We start from the raw sequence: 15,603 nt of genomic DNA, 5'->3' as shown, positions 1-15,603 counted from the left end.
TCTGTGTTCTAAGAATAATCCAAAACTGTAATAATCCAAGAAACATGCCCCATGTATTTGTCAAACAGCACTGCTTATAAACACCAAAAGAGATGCACTAGTCCCAAACCAACAAGAAAAGGCACTGAAGGCCTTGAGCCTCTCCCAGGCAGCAAGCACCATGTCCTGTACCGTACCTCATACAGTTCACTGAATCCTCACAAGAGTCCACGTGGGTATGTCTAGATGAAGGAACTAAGGATCAGAGAGTGTAAGTAATTCTCTCAAGGTCAATTCATTCTTAAGGGACAACAGTCCGAATCCAAACCCCACTTTGCTTCTGCCACTCCATATGGCCTCCAGTACACACATAACACAAGAACTTCCCTAGGAATGTGAGATCTTGATCTCAATGAATATTTCACAACATATAAACAAACTGTAACAACACTAAAACTATTCAGCTCAATCTGCCCCTTCTAGATTTGTCTACTTGTCCAATATTGTCATCAGTGCTGGTATCAAAATTTTTCATTTTGAAGGGACTAACTACCATGCTATTTAACATGAAACCTTTCTTAGAGCAGAATATTTATTGCCAGGTCTACATCAATATGTACTAAATTAGGGCTGTAAAAGTAAAATTCTTAGCTATAATCATACTAATTAGAAGGAGAGAATGAGGGATGGGCATGGATTGAAAAACCATGCTCACTACCTGGGTGACGAGATCCGTACCCCAAATCTCGGCATCATGCAATATACCCATGCCACAAGCCAGGCACATGTACCCCTTGAGTCTAAAATAAATTATTGAAATGTATTGAAACTACTTTCTTAAACAATTATTGAAATTAATTTTTAAAATCTTATGAACTTATAGATACCTATTTTTAAATTTGAAATATGTCATAATTTAGTATTAAAATATTATTTGGGTGAAGACACAAACCACTCTCATTATAGAAATAAACCTTGTATTTTACGAAGCTGCAATCTGGGTGGTCTGAACGCTCACCAGAATGACCCAGTGCTTCTGAGGACAGGATTCACAGCTCTGGGAGCCCTGCCTAAAGCTAATTACACATTCACAGACACACAGGAAGCTCCAGAGTTTCCTTTACATCTACAAGGAGATCATATAATTAAAACCTACTGAGAAAAACAAAGGTAAGGGCTAAACCTTACCTTCCACAAAAGGTAGACAGAATACTACTTAAAAATCAACTCACAGACTCCCACTAGAAATGAAAACTATCTTGGAAGCCATTTTATAGGAAACCCTACATGCAACATCACTGACAAAAAAAATATTATTGTAGTTAACAAGGGTCTACTATGGGAGGATCCTGCCTACTAAAAAGTTATGAGGCAAGTCATTGTGGGCACAACATTCCATGAACATTTATTCTGTGTCCAGGCAAGCCAAGCACCAATTCTCTGGGAAACTGGTCAAGAAGGGCTCAAATACATGGGTATATAAAGACAAGCGCCTGTAATCCCAGCACTTTGGCAAGCAGAGGCGGGTGGATCACTTGAGGTCAGGAGTTTGAGACCAGCCTGGCCAACATGGTGAAACCCCATCTCTACGAAAAATGTAAAAATTAGCCAGGTGTGATGGTTCATGCCTGTAATCCCAGCTACTCGGGAGGCTGAGGCAAGAGTATCACTTGAACCTGGGAGGCAGAGGTTGCAGTGAGCCAAGACTGTGACACTGCATTTCAGCCTGGTGACACAGCAAGACCCTGTCTCAGAAAAAAAAAAAAAAAAAAAAAAAAGACTAGGACAAAAATATCTACTTTCAAGGAGTTCACAGTCTAGAGGAAGAAACAGGACATATAAATGAACAAAATAGGCCTCCATCCTTTAAATCTACTTTAAGAAACAAAAAACAGGCCAAGCTTATGTACAGGATACAATGGAAGCAAAAAGACCCCCAAATCTGCCTTACTTTGGGGAACAAAGCGAGAGGTACATCTCAAAGGTGAAACAGTAAACATAGGTTCAACTGAAGAACTCTAAAAACTTGGCTAGAATACAGAAATGTCAAAATGAGGACCGGTGGGCAAGGGCCAAAAGACCAGTCACAACCTGGATTTCATGTGACACAGGATGCTAATAAAAGCCGGGCAGTCCTATAACCTGATTTGCAGTTCCTAAAGACTAACCTGGGCTGCTGTGGAGGACAGACTGTACTGAAGTACAGAATGGGAGGGTCGGTTATGAGAAAAACAGAATGCACATCTCCTTCCCTATAATGTCTTTGCTCTGCCGTAATCAAAGCTCTGCATTCAAAATCAAAGTACTACTCTCACTCCACAACTCCCCCAGTATCTGAAGACCACCATGGTGCTTCCCTAAACTAGCCTTTCTTCCAAGTCAGTACCACTCCTCCGGATTTCAGTATCCTGTGTCCACTGGCATCATATTACACAGGCACCTTGGAACTAGACACAGATACAAGACAGGTCTGGTCTGGCAAGCACAGAGCTTGCCAAGACTATTATTTCCCTCAATCAAGACACTGAGTTGCTCCTACCTTAATCTAAGGGGGAAAAAAATCTGCTTTTCTAGGAGCTTCCAGACGTTCATAGTAAGTTCATGGTTATCTAATATTTTCAAGTCTTTTTCCATACAAACTGTTGCTAAGCTACTTTTCTCTTTTTTCCCCTAACGTTTTACTACAAAATTTTACAAACATGCAGAAATGTTGAAAGATGTGCACAGTAAGCAACACCCCACCCCACTTGTTTCCTTTTCTTCTTAATTTTTTTTCTCTATCATAGCACACTACAGCCTGAACTACTGGTCTCAAGCAATTCTCCCACCTCAGCCTCACAAGTGGCTGGGATTACAGGAGCACGCCGCCATGCCCAGCTTTTCCTCTTCATTGCTGTGTAATGTGTATTCTAAAAAATCTAAACCTTTATCTGTTAAAATTTTCATCTAGTCAAATCAACTCAAAGTTCCAGCATTTAGGAAAATTTTAAATTCTGACTTTGACTTGAAATTCATTAGTCTTCCTTCTAACAAGTGCTATCTTTAATCTAAGTCACCTGACCACTCAGTATTCTCATCTACAATAAAAAGAAAGTTGGATTCTAAGGCATCTCTACGACACCTCCTGACTCCAAAAACCTTGTAAGATAATTCACATAATTCATGGCGTTACATAGGACAAAGCAATGGTAAGGCTATGTGACACACCACAAGAATCTCTTTCTGGGTCTCCCATTCAGTGAGTAGAGAACTGAACTTAAAGTCAAGAGAACTGGGTTCAAGCTCCAGCTCTGCCATACAAGTTGTGTGACTATGGGCAAATCACTTCATCACTTTATATATCTGCAAATCTGTTTCTTCTCCTATAAAGAAGAATTAGGCCGGGCGTGGTGGCTCACACCTGTAATCCCAGCACTTTGGGAGGCTCAGGCGGGTGGATCACGAGGTCAAGAGATCGAGACCATCCTGGTCAACATGGTGAAACACCGTTTCTACTAAAAATATAAAAAATTAGCTGGGCATGGTGGCACGTGCCTGTAATCCCAGCTACTCAGGAGGCTGAGGCAGGAGAATTGTTCCAGAAGTTATTTCATCAGGGATCAAAGGTCAAAGGAAAAAATGGTAGAACAGTCCAAGGTCAGTGATGGCAACTTATTTCAGTGATTCAGAAACCCCACCCTCACCAACCATTCACTCATGAAAAACACACCAATCAAGGTTCAGAAATATGCCAAAAGGACATTATAAATTTATCTTACTGTCATACCACATACAGAAGGATCCACCCTGAATAAAGGACAACACAAATTATCCTGGAAACCATGAGGGAGCTCTGAGAAGTGCCTTCAGCCCTGGCACAGTGTGGGACAGGAACCCTTCTGGGCAACTACAGAGGCAGTCCCCAACCCCTCCATTCTGTAGTCACACCAGGATCTTGACTGCTGTCACTACTTTTTCCTTTAAATTCCTCCTATTCACCTCCATTAGAATCTTTTCCCTTCAATGTTTCAAAAATGACTATTTAAAATCATTTAAATAGCAGTTATTTAATTGACATTTTATAATTCTCTGTGCTTATTCAAAACAAAAAAAGAAAAAGAAAAGAAAAACTATTACCCAGGAGACTGCTCAACTACGTATGATCCAATCTGTATCCTGGGGTAAGTTAGCCTCTCTGAAATGTCAGTTTCTTCATTGTAAAATGGGGCTGGTAAAACTATGTACCTTCCTTATAAGGATGTTGAGAGGAGGCAATGAAATAATGAACCTAAAGTGGTGAGCAGGTTGGCAGCCCAGAGTAAAGACCAGATAACATGAGCTATCATAATTTACAGAAGAATATACTGCAGGCCCCATGTATGACTACTGCCTTATCATTTTTTTCTTTCTTTTTTCTTGTTTTTTTATTTTTATTTTATTTATTTATTTATTTATTTTTGACTATTGCCTTATTAAAGTAAAAGCAGAAATTCAAAAGACACTTTGTGAGAGAAACCCTTTAAAAGGAATGACTAAAAGATTGTTTTTATCTACTACTTACTTTAAATTATATCTCATGGCCCACGGATGTCAACAAACAACATTAACTTCTGGGTTTTTCCCATGGAAAATTACATATTAGGAAATATGGTAGGGAGTTTACTGGAATGATAATCAAGAGACCTGGATTGTGGTCCCAGGTCTGGCACCATCTATGTGACCTTGTGCAAGTCACCCAAACTCTGTGAGCCTTGTTTATAAAGGAGAGCGGATTAGTAGCTTTCAGAAGTTCAAGAGTTTTATTTCACAATCTATACCTTCAGAACATGGACTCAAACAATTTAGGAGGAACTGCTTATTAATTATGACTTTTTATGCCTATCAATACCCCCTGAAAATCCAAAAAGGGTTTTTTAACCTAAGAAATCTAAATATATTTATCTCTATTATGTCACAAACTTCATTTTCAAAATGTTGAGCTCATATTAAAATTGTAAATTAAAAACAGACTTAAAACACTTAGGAGAAGAAATCACAGTCAAGGGAAATTGTAACTCAGGGAAAAGGCCACATGGGAGTCAGAAAGTGAATGTTGCTAAATGAAGCAAAATCAACAATCAATTTGATAAAATCATATGTCTTACAAAAAAAAATCAAAACTTTGAAAAGAAACTTAGTAAGAAATGTTTAAAATAAATAAATCATAATGTAATGGATTGATCCTATATTCTATATAGGACCCTATGTACCTACATAAGAAAGGTTATGTATATTCATAACATTTCTTTTCTTTTCTTTTTCTTTTTCTTTTTTTTTTGAGATGGAGTTTCGCTCTTGTTACCCAGGCTGGAGTGCAACGGTGCGATCTCGGCTCACCGCAACCTCCGCCTCCTGGGTTCAGGCAATTCTCCTGCCTCAGCCTCCTGAGTAGCTGGGATTACAGGCACGTGCCACCATGCCCAGCTAATTTTTTGTATTTTTAGTAAAAATGGGGTTTCACCTTGTTGACCAGGATGGTCTCAATCTCTTGACCTCGTGATCCACCCGCCTCGGCCTCCCAAAATGCTGGGATTACAGGCGTGAGCCACCGTGCCCGGCTATTCATAACATTTCTTATGGTGAATTATGACACACATTCAGAAAAGTACATTTTATGTACATATTTTAAAGACTTGGAGTGAGACTCCATTGAAAAAGTCAAGGATTACTAATAGGGAAAGTCTGAGCCTTGTCATGTCAAAAAACTGCACATGTGCAAGTCAGCACATATTCAAGGCGCATGAAAGAGACAGGAGAGAGAGGCAGCGGTAAGATGCCTTCGGATGTGTGATTCTCTGCTCAGTTTGAATACAGACAGAAGTCTAGTACTGCTCAAAAAACTTCAATGCTTACTGACTGAGGAGGCACAATTGTTAAATGCTTGTTTTTATAAGACAGTATTTTCTTAATTTTTAAAGACAAATTTTATACTATGCCTAAAAATGTAATGTGTAGTACATTTAGTAGGGTAGTTTCCTGTTTCCAGAAATCAATTATATAGATTATGACTTAATGAGGAAAGATGGCACCCAGATCTACCTCTCCCCTCCTTCTACCTCTAACTCCAAGACAAAAGAAACTGCACCCTAGGTCCTCTCCCCACTCCAGGTATGCACTCCCCCTTCAACACCCTCACGGCCACAGAAGGAAAATGCAGCTTTCTGCTTTAACCCCATTCTTCTCACAACTCCATCCTCTCTGCCTGTCCAACCAGTTAAGAAAATCTAAAGGTGAATCTACAGGAGAAAGACCATGCTGCTCAGTCATGTCCGAGTGCCCACTTTAATCATGATAAGGGAGTAATGGGGAACAGGGCCAATGAAGCCCCAGTGGAGGGATGGAGGCCAAGTCATGCTGCAGTGGAGTGGAATAAAAAGCTGAGTAGGAAAGAAAAGGATAAAGAACTTCTCAAAAATTTGGCTTTGTGAAGGAGAGAGAGTCAGGGGGTAATGAGGAGGCTGAGACACTTTGTTGATGTTGCTGTTGTTTAACTATGAAAGTAAGTTGCCTGGAGAGCACCAGCCAAACAATGTGGAAAGCCTACACGGCACAAATCCTAGGGCATTGATTCTCATAGCAGCCCTACATGGAGGAAAGGAGGAAGAAACTTTGGTTAGAGACGAAAGCAAGCAGCTTGCCCAACCACAACTACATATAGGATGCTGCAAAAAGGAGGTAGTTATCATTAATACCAATTCAAACGGCCACTAAACAGCACAACTGTATTCCCACTTGTCTGGGCCAAAGAAAAGCTCACTCATACTAATTTATGATTTCTCTATTATTCTATGAGGCTTAACACAAGAAAATAATTAGAAACGAATAGAAGCTCCTGGACTTTTCAAACTTACAACCATATAAGTCTTCTCCTTCTTACTACTTTCCGAAACGTAACGAAATAAAAAAAACTAACCTTATACCGAGACCTCATCAGATCCATTTCTGGAGATCTTCTCTCATTTTAACGCAAACTGCTGGAAAGGATGTTAAACTGCTGACAACACTTAACATTCCAGACAAGTGACAAGCCTGGAAAAGGACAGCCTAAAAGAATTTCTGGCAACAGTACATAAGCGATTTTTCCTGATTTAGTCCAAAACACATTGGGTCCCAAAGTTCAAACTGCCAGAATGCAAGAAATTTTGAGTCCCCTCCTTAGCCAAAGTTTCTGAATATTTACAAAAAGAAAAGGTTTATTCAAGATCCCTTCAAACCACAGCTTTACGCTCAGACTCTTGGCAGGCAGTTTAAACTTGCACAATTTGGTATCCATAAAATTAACTGTCAGCCATAGTTTTAATTCAAAACATCAATCTGATATACTTCTACATTTATAACAAACTCTTATGTAAAATACTGAATAAAACATTTCATTTTGCACTTCATTAGTGGTTCAAGTGTAACGGTGTAAAAAATCCTTTCTAAAAAACTTAAAATTTTAGACTTGAGAGTGTTTTGACAATGGCTCAAAGGAAGTCTTTCTAAACTAAATAAGTTAAAATAGATTAGAATTCAAATTCAGTTTAGTAAAAACAAAGTCTTTTTTCCAACAAGCATTTCACCGGTTACGTTAAAAAGAAATTTTAAAAAAATGCTAAGAAGTTCTTTTTCCTTGTGTCAAGTGAGTATAAAGCAGTGGTACTTAATGAGGGGTAGATGGTAATTTTGTACGCTAGGGGATATTTGGCACTGTCTGTAGACATTTTTGGTTGTTACAACTGAGTGGGAGGCAAGGTGCTACAGACACTGAGTATGTAAGAGGCCAGGAATCCAGATAAACTTCCTTATAACGCATTAGACAGCCCCCAACAACAAAGAATTATACAGCCTAAAATATCAATACAGCCAAAGTTGGAAAACTGTGGTATAAGAGGACTGCTTAAACTCGGAAGGAAGGCTTTGTCTTTCTGTTAACCATCCCATAAATAAGGTCTCATGTGTACTATCTGCTAAGAAAGCCACAGTTCTAGCAGCTGGCAGGGCTGAAAGAGAAGGGAAAACCTATGCACAGGGCCCTCGCATTTCCACCCACATTTCCCAGGAAAAGAGTACACTTCCAGGAAGGGCTCTCTCTGATCTCCCAGAATGAAATCTGAAAATGAACCACAGGGCCTCACTGCCTCACTGCCTCACTGCTTACCTGTACCTCCTTTTGTAGTCCCCAGCTGGCCTGGCACAGACTGACAACCCCAAATGGATGGTCAAAATCCACTGTTCTCCAGTCCCTCTGAAACCTCACCAGCAAGAAGGAAAGAAACTAAACCCTGAGGGCCCACTATACGCTAGCCCTGGGATTCCACACTCATTCAGTTCCCTTTCATCATAGGGGATGGCCATAATAGTATCAGTTCCACTGTAAAAGGTAATCCCAAAGCTTCCACAGCTAGCAAATGCTAGAGCAGGAGTCTGAAAAGGGGCACCTCCAAAAGCCACACCCATCCCACCACAGCTCCCAGGGGTTTCTTTCTAATCTCAAGGGTGGCCTATACCCTGGGACTATAGAGGGCCTTGCTGTGCTAAATCTTCAGAGATATTTTTAAACGATCAAGATGCCTCTTGACAACTAGAGGGAGTTCCTGACTTCACAGCATTCCCTCCTCCCCATCCCCACTACCCAACCAGTCCTATGCCAGCCTGTCTGTGTCAGGGAAGAAGTCCAGCTGGACAATTCTGGCAGCCTCCTGTCGCTCTCCCCTGCCAGCAGTCCTTCTGTGCCACAGCTGTTTGTCCACACTCTAAAGCACACATCCCACCAGGCCACTCTCCTTTAAAATAATCCCTCCCTGTCCCAGGCCAAACACCCAGCGCCGATACCACACACTTTCACATACCCACACTTTGGGTCCTACTGTTCCTATTCCTGAAAGCCCCTTACTGTTTTCTTGCCTGAGAACTGCTCGTGCATCACTTCAGGACTCAGCTCCAGTGCTGTGTCCTTAGTGACACCTTCCCTTGTCGCCAATTGGTTGGCCCCCCATCCCTCTTACCTTCCTGGCCACAGCACTCACCTAAGTGTCTTTTATCCAGACATCATTTAGGGTATACTTAAACCAAAAAAGCCATCATAGTTTACCTGAAATTCACATTTATTTATTTTTAGTTTTCTTTTTTTTGGAGATGGAGTCTTGCTCTGTTGCTCAGGCTGGAGTGCAGTGCATGATCTCAGCTCACTGCAACCTCCGCCTCCAGGGTTCAAGCGATTCTTCTGTCTCAGCATCCAGAGTAGCTGGGATTACAGGGGCCTGCCACCATGCCCAGATAATTTTTATAGTTTCAATAGAGATGGGGTTTCACCATGTTGACCAGGATGGTCTTGAACTCCTGACCTCAAGTGATCGCCTCAGCTTTCCAAAATGCTAGAATTACAGGCGTGAGCCACTGCGCCTGGCCTGAAATTCACATTTAATTGGGCATCCTGTATTTTATTTACCTGGCAGTCCTAGACCTGACACATACCAGACCCTCAAATAGGGACAATGGAAAAGCACTGGCAGAAAAGGGAGCAGCCAGAACACAAGGAATAATATACAAAAGTAAACCAGAGGCAAAAAAGATGGAAAGAAGTCTTGGGCTGTAAGCACTAGGAATATTACCCCCAAATCCCCCTGGCTAAGCAGCCAGTCCTCCTCCACAAGGAAGCCTGACCTACAATTCCAAAGCTACCCTCCAGACTCACCTCCAAATACCCAAGCTCAGAGCAGCGCATCTGTTTCTTCTTACAGCAGCCACTGTGCTCTGCTTGGTTCACACGGCTCCCTCAAACTGGTGTATTATTCCCCTAACCCCAATGTCTGCGTGTTCTGTAAATGGGGTAAAACTACTGGAAACCGATTTCTTTTCGTCATCTCCAGGGCAGCTTGCCCAACTTGCCATGACTATGATGTCGTAGATTTAACTACTTAAGCTGATACAATTACCAAGTTCCTGGAAATGCAAAATTTCCTCAGCAAAGCACCAGATTATTCACATCCAACCTGACGCAATGAGCCAGGTCTCAACAAGAAAAGACGTTCTGTCGGCCCGGGGCGCCGGCCCCGGCAGAAGCAGCACCCGCAGCAGGCCCTGGGGCCGCCGCTCGTGGCCTCCGCTCCCCGCGCTGCGCCCTTGGGGCCACGGAGCAATGCTGTCCCCGCCCGAGACAGGGAACCGGGACGATGGGGCAGCAGCCCCAGCCTGTCCCGGAGCGCCGGAAAGGCTAGCACGAGGGTCGCACCCGGCCTGTCCACACACCTACGAGCCGCAGGCGGGGTCCCAGAACCAGCTCGACCCTGGCACCAACGGACGGAGGCCCGCGGTTCTCTGCGGCAAAGCCTGCGAGTTGTCCCAGGAGCCTCGGAGCTCGGAATCGGGACAGCGCGGGAATAGGAATGCGCAGGCGCGGGACAGACTGGAGGGGCCCCGGAGGGGGACGGTGCAGGTGCAGGGCTTGCCGGGGTCTGCGGGGACGCCTGGGCCCGGCCGCGCGGGCGGCTCCGAGGCGATAAACCGACCCGCGGGCGAACACTGGGGGAAGGCGGTCCTGGCTCTTACCGCGCGGCGCCGCATCGCTCCCTCGCAGGCTCGTGGCTGGGGCCGGGCGGAGCTCACCCAGTGGCTCAGTCGGGACCCTTTGAGTCCGGCCTCAGGATAGCAGCCAACCCCGCGGCGTCGCTTGCTGGGACCGCCTAGGCTCCCTCTCGGCCTTCGTCCTTGACCCGCCCCTTCGCGCCTCGCAGGCTTGCGGCCGCCTGCGCAGGCGCCGTGCGGACCCCGCCCACACTTCCTCATGGCGCAGGCGCCGAAGCCCCGCCTCTCTAGCTCGCGTCGCTCCCGACACTGGGTCGCGCAGGCGCCCTACCATTTGCCTGGTCAAGGAAAAAAATATATATATATATACCTGGCCAGACAATGCGCACGCGTCATGACTTGTGCCGGAGCCTAGGAAGGCGGGTCCCTTTAGAGGCCCCAATGGGCCCTGTGTAACGTTGCTTAGGGTGCGCTAGTCCCAAAGAGTGTCCTCAGCGTGTTTACAGTGTGCCAAGGACGGTGCTAGGCATGAGCCAGACAGTGGTGAGAAAAACACAAAGCCCTGCCTCCTGCCGCTCCCGATACATAAGGGAATACAGACAAAAAAAATAAGCGAGCAACCTGTATATATATGTAATATTAACGAAATTCTATTACGTGGCAAATGGACAGGTTGCAATGATCATACAGGTTTTTTCCTTTGATAGTTTGTGCTACTTTAATAGTTTTTTATTACATCACCTTAGTTTCCTAGGAAAACCGTAACTTGGGGCCGGGCGCGGTGGCTCACGCCTATTCCAGCACTTTGGGAGGCCGAGGCGGGTGCATCACGAGGTCAAGAGATCGAGACCATCCTGGTCAACATGGTGAAACCCCGTCTCTACTAAAAATACGAAAATTAGCTGTGCGTGGTGGTGCATGCCTGTGGTCTCAGGTACTTGGGAGGCTAAGGCAGGAGAATTGCCTGAACCCAGGAGGTGGAGGTTGCGGTGAGCCGAGATCGCACCATTGCACTCCAGCCTGGGTAACAAGAGCTAAACTCCGTCTTAAAAAGAAAGAAAAAAAAGAAAACCATAACTTGGTCGTTATACATGTTTAATACGTTGCTGGATTTTTGCTGATATTTTATTTAGCATTTCTGCATATTTGTCCATAAGAAGTTAGTCTATACTTTTGCCTCCTTGTACTATTCATGTCCGGTTTGGTATTAAGCTTATACTAAATTCACAATGAGTTGGGGAGAATTCCATTTGCTTCTTTTTCTGAAAGATTATGTAGGCCGGGCGCGGTGGCTCACACCCATAATCCTTAGCACTTTGGGAGGCCGAGGCAGGCGATTACCTGAAGTCGGGAGTTCAAAACCAGCCTGGCCAACATGGTGAAACCCTGTCTCTACTAAAATTACAAAAAATTAGCCGGGTGCAGTGGCGTGTACCTGTAATCCCAGGAGAATCACTTGAACCTGGGAGGCAGAGGTATGGTGAGCTGAGATCACGCCACTTCACTCCAGCCTGGGCTACAGAGAGACTTCATCTCAAAAAAAAAAAAAAAATTATGTGGAAGATAAAGACTCTCTGTTTTTTGCAATGTTTGCTGGACTTGTCTATAAAATCATCTGGGCCAGGTGTTTTTCTTTAGTTTTGTTTTTTGTGAGATTTTTGAGGGGATGGGGTACAGGTGATTTTAAAATAAGCATTCAATTTCTTTTTTTTTTTTATTGCGTTTTGGGTTTTGGGGTACATGTGAAGAACATGCAAGATTGTTGCATAAGTGCATACGTGGCAGTGTGATTTGCTGCCTTCCTCCCCTTCACCTATATGTGGCATTTCTCCCCATGCTATCTCTCCCCAACTCCCCACCCCCCCACTGTCCCTCCCCTATTTCCCCCCAACAGACCCCAGTGTATAGTGCTCCCCTCCCTGTGTCCATGTGTTCTCATTGTTCAACACCCGCCTATGAGTGAGAACATGCGGTGTTTGATTTTGTGTTCTTGTGTCAGTTTGCTGACAATGCAATTTCTTTTCTTCTTCTTTTTTTTTTTTTTTTGAGACAGAGTTTCGCTCTCGTTACCCCCACAGGAGTGCAATGGCAGGATCTCGGCTCAATGCAATTTCTGTCTCCCGGGTTGGAACAATTCTCCTGCCTCAACCTCCTGAGTAGCTGGGATTACAGGCATGTGCCACCACGCCTGGCTAATTTTGTATTTTTAGTAGAGACGGGGTTTCTCCGTGTTGGTCAAGCTGGTCTCGAACTCCCGACTTCAGGTGATCCACCCGCCTCCGCCTCCCAAAGTGCTGAGATTACAGGCATGAGCCACCACGCCCAGCCTCAATTTCTTTAATGGTTCTAGATGTTGACTTTTCTGTTTCTTCCTAGTTCATTTTTATGAAGTTGTATTTTTCTTTTGAAACAGAGTTTCTCTGTTGCCCAGACTAGATTGCAGTCACTTGATCTCGGCTTTCTGCAACCTCTGCCTCCCAGGCTCAAGTGATTTTCCCATCTCAGCCTCCTGAGTAGCTGGGATTACAGGCATGGGTCTCCAGGCCTGGCTAATTTTTGTGCTTTTAGTAGAGTCGGCATTTTACCATGCTGGCCAGGCTGGACTCGAACTCCTGTCCTCGGATGATCCACCCGCCTTGGCCTCCCAAAGAGCTGGGATTACAGGCGTGAGCCACCCCACCCAGACTGAAGTTGTATTTTTTTTATAAAATGGTCTGTTTTGATATTTTTACAAATAGCTGGCATAAAGTTGTTTATGTAATTTCCTTATGATTTTTGTCTTAACATTATTTTTATTTTTTATTTTTTTGAGACTGAGTCTTGCTCTATTGCCCAGGCTGCAGTCCAGTGGCCTGATCTCGGCTCACTCCGCCTCCTGAGTTTAAGGGAATCTTGTGCCTCAGCCTCTGGAGCAGCTGGGATTACAGGTGCCTGCTACCTTACCCAGCTAATTTTTGTATGTTTGGTAGAGACACAGTTTCACCATGTTTGCCAGGCTGGTCTCAAACTCCTGACCTCCAGTGAGCCGCCAGTCTCGGCCTCCCAAAGTGCTGGGATCACAGACGAGAGCCACCACACCCAGCCCATTTATTTCCAAACAGACAATACGTTTGTGAAACCCCGTCTCTACTAAAAACAGCAAATTCACAGGCATGGTGGTGCACTCCTTTAATCCAAGGTACTCAGCAGGCCGAGACAGGAGAATCGCTGGAACCCGGGAGGCAGAGGTTACAAGGACCTGAGATCACACCATTGCACTCTAGCCTGGGCAACAAGAGCAAAACTTTGTCTCAAAAAAGCAAAAACAAAAAACCAGAATAGCCGGCAACCCATAACAGCACCCATTTTGTAGATGAGAAATCTGGGATGCAAAGACACAGCTAGTGAATGATGGAATCAGGATTCAAATTCAGGCCGCCTAGTTATGAGGACCATATTCAGAGAATTAAAGGAAACTATGTTTTGTTTTGATTTTTTTTCTTCAACTTTTAAGTTCCAGGGTGTGTGTGCAAGATGTGCAAGTTCTTTACATACATAAACATGTACCATGGTGGTTTGCTGCACCGACCAACCCATCATTTAGGTATCTAGCCCAGCATCCATTAGCTGTCCTGCCTGATGCTTTCCCTCCCCCCAGTCCCACCCCTCGACAAGCCCCAGTGTGTGTTGTTTCCCCGAAACGTGTCCATGTGTTTTCATCGTTCAGCTCCCACTTATAAGTGAAAACAGGCAGTGTTTAGTTTTCTGTTCCTGCGTTAGTTTGCTGAGAATTATGCCTTCTAGCTTCATTCATGTCCTTGCAAAAGACATGAATTTGTTTCTTTTTTTTTTTTTTTTTTTGTGACGGAGTTTCATTCTTGTTGCCCAGACTGGAGTGCAATGGCCCGATCTCGGCTCACTGCAACCTCTGCCTTCCAGGTTTAAGCAATTCTCTCGCCTCAGCCTCCTGAGTAGCTGGGATTACGGGCGCCCACCACCATGCCCAGCTAATTTTTTGTATTTTTAGTAGAGACCGGGTTTCACTGTTGGTCAGGTTGGTCTCGAACTCCTCACCCCATGATCCCCCCACCTCAGCCTCCCAAAGTGCTGGGATTACAAGTGTGAGCCACCGTGCCCAGCCCAGATAGGCTCTTAATGTGAGGTTTTATGGGAATCTGGAGGAGTTAGGCTGTACTCATATTGTCACTGGAGGTGTCAGAAGCTAAAAGGGATTCTGATGTTTTATTTATTTATTTATTTATTTATATTTTTGAGATGGTGTCTCTCTCTGTCGCCCAGGCTGGAGTGCACTGGCACGATCTCGGTTCACTGCAACCTCTGCCTCCCAGGTTCAGGCGATTCTCCTGCCTAAACCTCCCTAGTATCTGGGACTACAGGCGCCCGACACCATGCCCAGCTAATTTTTTGTATTTTTAGTAGAGATGGGGTTTCACCATGTTGGCCAGGCTGGTCTTGAACTCCTGACCTCAGGTGCTCTGCCCACTTTGGCCTCCCAAAGTGCTAGGATTACAGGCGTGAGCTAACACGCTTGGCCATGTTTTGTCTTCCCTGTTGTTTTGGGGGTTCACTAGAGACTACTTCGTCACAAGGTCTGAGACTGTCAGTTACTTCTGTTGCACTCCCTGTAATATACAGGTGTCCTGAGGATGGAGTGGTGTGGTGTGGTATGGAGGGAGGGAAGTGTTCTCTAGTCCTGTGACAAGGCTTCCAGGGAGTCTGAGGCCCTGTGCTGTGCCCTCCAGAAGTGCCTCTCAGTTTTCCCCTCTTTGCTGAGATTGAAAGGATAGAGGTTTGGCATTTCCCTTTCCCAGGCTGGCAATGTTCTGCAAAAATAGTTTTCCTTGAGGGCAGTTTTATCTTTTATGCTTTAAAAAACACTTTTTTATTTTCAAGGTTTCTGGGGCAGCAGATGGTATTTGGTTACATGAGTAAGTTCTTTCACAGTGATTTGAGATTTTGGGGCACACATCCCCTGAGTAGTATACACTGAACCCAATTTGTAGTCTTTTGTCCCTCACCCCATTTCCACCCTTTCCTCCTGAGTCCTCAAAGTCCATGGTGTCATTCTTAAGCCTTTGCATCCTGATAGCTCAGCTCTCG

General features: G+C 44.4%; 1 protein-coding gene and 1 pseudogene across 1 annotated transcript in view; one reads left to right on the top strand and one right to left on the bottom strand.

Moving 5' to 3' along the window:
- LOC110568942 (breakpoint cluster region protein-like) overlaps positions 1 to 10,690 on the bottom strand; it is a 135,739-nt gene extending 125,049 nt beyond the window's left edge. The window contains 1 exon segment of the mRNA XM_064362843.1: positions 10,528 to 10,690. The gene's annotated coding sequence lies outside the window, so the exon portion shown is untranslated.
- A 4,581-nt stretch (positions 10,691 to 15,271) lies between these two features.
- Positions 15,272 to 15,387, top strand: LOC135269158 (U6atac minor spliceosomal RNA; annotated as a pseudogene).
- The last annotated feature ends 216 nt before the right edge of the window (positions 15,388 to 15,603 follow it).

Source organism: Aotus nancymaae, unplaced genomic scaffold (genome assembly GCF_030222135.1).
Source record: "Aotus nancymaae isolate 86718 unplaced genomic scaffold, 86718_ANA_hifiasm-v0.15.2.pri h1tg000049l, whole genome shotgun sequence".
NCBI classification, from domain to species: Eukaryota; Metazoa; Chordata; class Mammalia; order Primates; family Aotidae; genus Aotus; species Aotus nancymaae.
Note: the sequence above shows the minus strand (reverse complement) of the source record. Positions and strands in the feature narration are given on the sequence as shown.